Raw genomic sequence first — 8751 nt, 5'->3', positions numbered from 1 at the left:
ATATATTATGCATTGCCACAGTGTATTTTTTGCAAAATAGTCATCCAGGACTCTAAGTCTCCTCCCATGCTCGCTCCAGGACTTCACTAGAGTCTCTCCCATCCTCTGGAACTCTTTACCCCAACCTGTCCGTCTGTCTCCCACTCTGACTGCCTTTAGGTGATCCCTTAGGACTCATCTCTTCAGGGTAGCCTATCCCACCGCAAACTAACCACTCAACCATCACGTTCTCAAACAATTCCTCCCCACACAGCTACCTCCTCATGTATCACTTGTCCCTCCCTTTTAGATTGTAAGCCCTCAGGGGCAGGGCAGTTCCAGGAAGCGAGTTATTTCACTGGAAAAAAGCTGGCTTTGCAGTTCTTTCCAGGTTTTCTGGGTTTGGCATGGGACCCTGCAACTGAGAAATTTCAAAGAGCGTCAGAAGGTATGAAATCTCTAGTCCTGGGTCTTGGGGGGAAAATGACCATTTTAGTGTTTCCTATAACAGCAAATGTTCACTTCATATTTTCCATTATAACATACACTCTAATTTCTACATATGGAAAAAAAACATGAAATGTGTTCTGCTAACGGGTTCCATTAAGCATGCATTGTACCTTCTATCATTTCAGACTGCGCAAAGCCAGAGACGGCAAAGCCAGAGACGGCAAAGCCAGAGACGGCAAAGCCAGAGACGGCAAAACCAGAGACGGCAAAGCCAGAGGGGGCAAAACGGGTAAATCCAGAGGAAGAAAAACCAGGTATTCATTATTTTTCACTAGTTGAATGTTTGGTTTTGGTGTCAAGCTGGAGTTTCTTGTATTTATGAGGTCCCAGTGATCGCAAGTGTCTGATTCTCACATGTTTTACTTTACAATGTAAAAACATCAAAGTTAATAGTAGTTATGCGATACTTGTTTTTTGTTTTTACACTGTGTAATATATTTATTTCTTGCAGGAAGGAGTCATTGGGCTCCTTTGGCCTTTGTACTAGTTGCTGCTCTATATTCCTGCGTGCTTTTCCGGTAAGCTACCAACTATAACTCATGTCCAATAGCCTAAAGTGTCAGCTTATGAGACAAAAGTATCTGTCAATGCTAGGATAGGATTCGTGTTTAGTGTGATGTTGTCTTTAATACAGTGCGTAACAAAACTTGTTCTCAATATTTTAGGTTATGGATCCGACATCCTAATCATGTTAGCTTATGGAAGCGATGTCGTAATTGGCTATCTTCTGGAAGGAAGAAGGACCGATCCCAATCTACCAATGGGCACACAAATGGCACGCCCTATGGCAAGAAGCAAGCAAATGAGATGGCAGACACAGTGGTCTAACGAGTCCGCCACTTTTTAGTTTTATAAATTTTTGTTTTTTGGGGAGGTTTTTAACCTTTTTATGAGTATAGTTTAGTATAGCATAGATCTATTCCTGCCCCAAGGAAGTTTATATTCATTTACTGTTGACTAACTTACTTATACTGGAAGTATGTTTTAAGCATTAGCTACTCCTTTCGGTGAAGTAATACTTCTAAGGTTTGCTTTAAACTTTCCACCTACTAGTTTGAGTTCATGTCCCCATGTTCTTCATCTTAGCTGCATCTTGTTAAATCCTGCCCTCCTGAACCTTACTCACACCTTTCATGTATTTAAAGGTTTCGGGTTTATTTTTATTTTCCTGAAGACTACTTATCGGGAGAGACTGCAGGAACTTAATATGTATCATCTCTCAGACCTTTCACCATTTTGTTGCTCGTCTCTGCACTTGTTCTATCTAGGGATTCACCGATACCGAGTATTTGGGCGAGTGCGAATACTCACTCAGATACTTGGCTCCGATACCGGAACTTCCGGTCAGAGGGGGAGAACTCCCTCTGACCGGCAGTGCCTATGGAGCATGAAGCCAGCTTCCTTTCCAATCAGGAAACCAGGAGGTGGGTTATGACTTGAAGCCAGGTTGCTTAGCAACACGTGAAGCTGGATTCCTAGCTAATCAGGAAGCCGGGAGGTGGGGTACGACATAATATATTTCCTACGGACCACCTATAGAAGTCTGAGGACAAGTAAGAGCTCCTAGTTGACTCCAATACACCCTTTAATACACAGCACTGTTTGAAGAATTTTTAACACTACCTAAGTCAGGCAACTAGCATGTGCCTTAGGAGACCAGCAATGGAAGTATTTCCCTCATGACTGTTTCACTTTAACAGGAGACAAGTTTTATATTAAAGTGGAAATGCACTGGTTTTTTTTAGTGCTCTGTGGGAGCAGACCCTTGATTGTAATATTGGCAGTACTTGCGTGAAGTAAATGACTGGCCATTATATTTCGATTTTGGTGTGATAACATTTGCCATGCGTTCAAGTTATTTTGCTGAAAATGTGCATGCTGAAATGCTGACACCAAAAGTCCCCAACCAAAAACAATCCGAAAAAAAGTTGAAAAATAACACAGAATGTCCTTTTTTCTGATCAGGCAGAGCAAGCCTCATAGCAGACGGCTCTTTGTTTAATCTCTTTTAGATAACTCGGTGCCCTGGGTATCCTTTGTCATTCATTATTGTAGGGATGCATCGATACTTGTATCGGTGCCTTTACCCAGTATTTGGGCGAGTACTTGTACGGCTTCCTGGCTCATCGGGAAGCCAGGTAGCGAGTCATTACACGCCTCCTGGCTTCCTTAAAGGAGAACTATGGGGCAAGTGTTTTTCCCCATAGTTCTCTTTAGGGTCACGGTAGGACATATACTAGCGTCCTCACGTCACCCAAAGCTCAGTATATAGCGAGCTACAGCTGGCGGTATACTGAGCCCGCCGCAGACAGGACGGATCCCGACATTACTGTTGAGATCCACCCAGCTGCGTGAGTGACAGCTGGCTCTGCCTATCTAGAGGCAGAGCCAGTTGTACCCACCCCCTCCTTCGCCCGTTCCTCCAGTCAGTGTTGCAGGATCGGAGGGGGGAATCCCTGCAGGGAGTGGTGACTGACAGTCACTGCCATCTACAGGGAGATGATCGAGAAGTGAGCGAGCGATCACTTCCCGATCTATTGAGCCGACGTGTGACAGTTTCATTGTCACACGTCGGCTTGAACTATGAGGAGGAGTGATTTTCACTCACCTCATAGTTCTCCTTTTAATGGTATCGGTGAGTACCGGAAAAAAAAAATATCGGTACTCTTACTCGATACCGAAAAACCGGTATCGGTGGATCCCTAAATAATGGTTTACGTGTTAAACGAAAACCAATTAGGCGCTAGATATGTCAAGCAGAAGGGAACTTGGATGCAAACTTTGCCCTTCGTAGCCATGTTCCAGTGTGAGCGAGTCAGATGGTTAGTGTAGCAGAGCGGGCAGAATGGTGAAATTTGGTATTTCCTTTTCATTATCGGCGTGTTATGTAACTGTGTAAGCTGCATAACAATATATGCGGTATGAATATGTGTGCTTATGTAACGGTGCGAGCTTGTTGAGTGACATCGATGAGATAATCTGTAGAATGTAGCCTTCCTTTACCCCCCCCCCAAACACTGTTTCCCCAAATCACTTTGGCATTAGGATGTTATGTTACTCTTTTTAGGGATGTGAGGCCCTTCGTACATTATGCACATAGGGAGGTTCTTCCATAGCTCCGTTTTTTACATTACTATTTCTCTCTGCATAGGGGTCACATGTGATCCAGCAATATAATACAGTAGACCAAAAATCTTTCCCCTCCATGTCGGTTTGCTATTCTCTAGATCAGACTCAAGCCTTTTTTGGGTATTGATGCACAGTAGACATGTGCACCAGCAAAAAATGTATTAATTGCATTTTGCTTTATTTCGTTTTTCGGAATTTGGGTCCGAAAGTCCAATTTGTTTCGGGATTCGGATGAAATTCGCTAGCGGAAATCCGTACGAAATTTTGTTTCTAATTCGTTTCGTTTTCGTTCGTTCGTGGCAGCAAAGTGACATTTAAGAGGGGAAAAAAGTGTTTCGTTCTCAAGTGTCACTTTGCTGCAACTAAATTCCGTCCAAAAAAACGAACGTTCGTCCAAAAAAAACGAATCGGAAATTCGGATTCGTTTGCATTCCTTACATCTGTAATTCGGATACATCCGAATTGCCGAAATTTTGTCCAAATTTCGATTCGGAACGAAACGAATCGCACATGCCTAATGCCCAGTTTGGGGATCTTGGCCCAGAGGTGGTGCATCCTTTTTAGGAGAGCGTCGCTTTGGAAATTATGGGTTTTCCATTGGGCAGAACAAAACCTCACCATCTCTCTCTAATCTACTAGACAGCTAGTTATGTTAATGAGCCTAAAAACAAGTTCCTCCATCAGCAACAAATGACGTGTGCTCCCTATATGTAGGACAGATCCTAGCTGTTTCCTCCGGCCTGGGTTTGGTGGTGAGCAGGCCTTCACCAGCATGGTACATTGGAGGCGGGGCTTATTATGGGTATTTATGATATAACCTCATTCATAGTGAGTAGGGATGCTAGGTAAGATTTAGGATATGTCATTCTTCCTTTATCGGATGCATTGATGAGTAAAATGATCTGTTCTTCATGCTGCACATAGAAGAACCCCATGAGATTCATGTTTGTGCTTTTGCATTATATACAGGATTGTCCTGTATTTTCTCATAAAATTGATCTAACTAAGTTATTAATTTCAGATTTCCCTTTGATAGACCTCATTTCGGCTAGATCCAGTATAATCTGAATTAGAGATGCACCGATAGCATTTTTTCGGTATCGAGTACCGACATTTATACTTTGGTACTCGCTGATACAGAGTACCAATACCGGTACTTCCGGTAGCATAGAGCTAAGGAAGCCAGGCGGCGTGTCCTTACCCACCGCCCGGCTTTTTGCAAGCCCGGGAAGCCGACTCCATTCTGTTTGGCCGGCTCGATGCTGATTGGCCCGGCCAATCGGCATCGAGGCCGGCCAAACAGATCTGACAATATGGTGACCCAACCTCCACTCTGGAAACAAATTATTCCCCTCACATTGATCCTCAGCAGCAGTCATTACCGTACCACAGATGTCCCTGAGCCAGCTGGGCAGACACCGCTCTCCAAGCTCTCCTGGATCTGCCCACGTGATCAGCCCTCAGCCTGCTACTGCGCATGCGTGGACTACCCAGCGCTCTCATTCAGACATCCTCTAACAGCATCAAGCAGGCGGTGCGGGCGCTGTTCACACAGGAGACTTGGGCAGATCAGGGAGAGCTTGGAGAGCGGTGTCTTCCCAGCTAGCTGAGGGACATGTGTGGTACGGTAATGACTGCTGCTGAGGACCTATGTGAGGGGAATGATTTGTCTGCAAGGTGGAGGTCGTGCCACCATATTATCAGATTTTGTTTGCTCGGCTCGTTGCTGATTGGCTGGGAAGCCAGCTTCCCAGCCAATCCGCATCGGGCCGGCCAAACAGCATGGAGCCAACTTTCCGGCTCCATGTTCCCTCGCGGCACTGCCGGTCAGAGGAAATCTCCGTCTGACCAGAAGGTCCATTATCTGGAAAGGTATCAGAGCATTTGGGCGAGTACAAGTACTCGCCGAAATACTCGGTGTCGGCACCCATACCAATACTAGTATCGGTGCATCCCTAATCTGAATCTTGGAGGACAAGATTCAGAAAATAAAACTAATGTGCATGGCTTAGATTACGATAGTCAAGCTCATATCTCTAAGTGTAGCCATGCCGGATCTGATGAAGGACAAACTGGTACATTTTGAGTATTGCTTGCGACTGCGCCGGGGTTTACTACTTGTGAGAGTTGCTCACAGAGATTGTCCTGTGTTGGAAAATCGTGTGGGAGATCTTGAATTGCACATCTCAACAGGAGTCCATTCGTACACGTGGAAAATGTGTACAAATGAACTCCTGAGCTGATGAGGAAAATGGCGGCAGGTCTGATGGGCAAGGCATAGGCCTGTCCTCGAACCTGTCACAGACCTCAGTGCGAGTTGACCGATCAACAGAAGTTGCGCAGGTGCACTGAGAAAAATGGAAGAAAGATGAATTGAAGCCTTCTGGTACGGAGGTCTCTGTTGGCAATGACAAGTCGGAAGCATTAGTTAAGCCCTACGCACCGCAAGCAATACTTGAATCCTTCTACAGTGTATAGCAACTCCGGGGCACTACAAAGAGCAGTCATGATGTGCAATGTTGAGTATAGCTCCATGAGATGGCCATGCTTTGGTTACAAGTTGGGATCAGTGGAAAGGGTCCAGGCATATGCTATTTCCCACTGACAATTGATGGCTGAACCCATTCACAAGTGCCCACAGACCCAGGATTGTACAAAGTCTGATTGGCCGACTATCATCTCAAATCCGTGTCTACCTTTAAAGCTGAACTCCAGGCAGACCGTTAAATACACCTTTGAAATGTATATGCACCGATCAGCCATAACAATATGACCACCCACCTAATACTGAGCAGGTCCCCCTTTTCCTGACCCGTCCAGGCATAGACTCCACTAGACGTCTGAAGGTGCGCTGTGGTATCTGGCACCGAGCCGTCAGTAGCAGATCCTTTAAGTCCTGTAGGTTGTGAGGTGCGGCCTTCTTCGCTCCCCAATGCATCACTGAGCCTTGGCCTTCCATGACCCTGTCACCGGTTCTCCAGGTTTTCCTTCCTCGGATCACTGCAGACCTGGAACATCCCACAAGAGCAGCATTTTGGAGTTGCTGTGACCTAGTCGTCTAGATATCACAATTTGGCCCTTGTTAAAGTCCCTCAAATCCATATGCTATGCTCTTCCAGCACATCTACTTCAGGGACAAAATGTTAATTTGTTGCCTAATATATCCGCCACTTCCAGGTGTCATTGTAATATATCCCCCCACTTCCAGGTGTCATTGTAATATATCCCCCACTCACTACTCAGTGGTCATATATTATGACTGATCTCTCTTTGTAGTTCTGTCCAGACAGTCTTCAGATTTACTCTGCCAGACAGCACAGCCAGGCCCCTGACCTGTCTTCTCTCTGCTGCAGTTCAGCTCGGGCACATTCCCATCCAGCAGTCTGTGATTGGACAGAGAAGAAGCAGCAGCCACCAACCCTTTGTTCTCTACCCTCATCATCATCTTCTTGTCATCTCCTATGTATCCAGCATACACGATTGGCTCCTAGGGCTGCCGCCCCCATTCCACATGCTGCTGTATATGGGGTGACAAGAAGTTGATGGTGAGTTCGGTGCAGGCGCCTGCACTGGCGGCATCTCCAAATATAGTCAGTTCTGTTTTTAATACACTTCTGATGACAATAATTGGTGAGTTTTATCTGCCTGAAGTTCATCTTAAAGGAGCCTCAGCCAAGAAGTCAGATCACTGCAATTATAACAGGCGATGGACTAGTCTGCTCACGGCACACCATTGCTTTTTGTACCGCTAGGTTGATTTAACCCTTTGATTGCCATCATGCAAAAGGTACGACCTACGGCCATCCGAGGTTTAAAAACAAACTCGAAGAGACCAGGTACAGCCGATCAAGCACAGCGCAGGGGAGACGTGTGTTCATAAAGAGTACCTGTCCCGGGTTGTCCAATGCTATTTCAGCAGGAGGTTGTCAGTCTCCTTGTGATAGCAAATAAGCTAATAAATCCAAAAAGAAGAAACTAGTTAAAAAGAATTGTTACATTGAATACATTGTAACAAATGTATTTATTGATCCAGTATGTGAGTGGAACTCCGGAGAACAAACTTTTTCTAGTTTTGGGTTGTGTGGAATATTTTTTATCGCTGTCACTAGGGATGCAACGATACCGATACTTGTATCAGTGCCGATGCCGAGCATTTGGGCGAGTGCTCGTTCTCGTCCTAATGCTCAGATACCTAGCCCGATACTTGGGCTTCTGGTATCAGGAAGCCGGGCAGCGAGTCATTACACGCTGCCTGGCTCCCTAATTGGCAGGGAAGCTGGCTCCATGCTCCCTCGTGACGAGGGAGTATGGAGCCGGCTTCCCTGCCAATCAGGAAGCCGAGCAGCGTGTAATGACTCCATGCCCGGCTTCCTGGTTGGTCGGAATGCTGGCTCAATACTCCCTCGTCACCTAGTGACGGGAGGCATGGGGATGGCTTCTCTGCTAATCAGGAAGCCGGCTGGAGAGTCATTACACGCCGCCCGACTTCCTTTAAAGGAGAACTATGGGGTTAAGGCTTTTCCCCATAGTTCTCCTAAGGGTCACGGGAGGACACAAACTAGCGTCCTCCCGTCACCCTAAGCTCAGTATATAGGGAGCTGTAGCTTGCGGTATACTGAGATGCTGAAGCGGATCCCAACGATTATGTCTGGATCCGCCCAGCTGTGTGAGAGGCAGAGCCAGCTGTCAATCTAGAGGCAGAGCCAGCTGTACCCGCCCCCCCCCCCGTCCGTTCCGCCATTCAGCGCTGGAGTATCGGAGCGGGGAGGGAGGAATCCAGCCCCTCCCCTGTCACGGCTCTCTGCCGTGACAGGATCGAGAAGTGAGCGAACGCCGTTATGTGTTCGCTCACCTCCCGATCTACTGAGCCGACCTGTGACAGTCTCATTGTCACAGGTCCGCTAGTACTATGAGGTGAGTGAAAAGCACCCCCCCTCATAGTTCTCCTTTAATGGGACTTCCGGTATCGGCAAGTGCCGGAAAAAAAAAATATCGGTACTCGAATACATGTCCCCAAAGCAGAATTCCCCTCACCAGGCTGCGTGTCGATCTCACCGGGGCGACGTGGACATCTGCAGTGGCTCTGCGGACACTCCACCTCACCGGCGATGTCGGGACCCGGCCTCCCCCCAC

The sequence above is a fragment of the Nanorana parkeri genome, unplaced genomic scaffold, assembly GCF_000935625.1.
Source record: "Nanorana parkeri isolate BGI_ZX_2015 unplaced genomic scaffold, ASM93562v1 scaffold1170, whole genome shotgun sequence".
Taxonomy (NCBI): Eukaryota; Metazoa; Chordata; class Amphibia; order Anura; family Dicroglossidae; genus Nanorana; species Nanorana parkeri.
The sequence above is the reverse complement of the archived record's forward strand: the minus strand, read 5'-3'. Positions refer to the sequence as shown.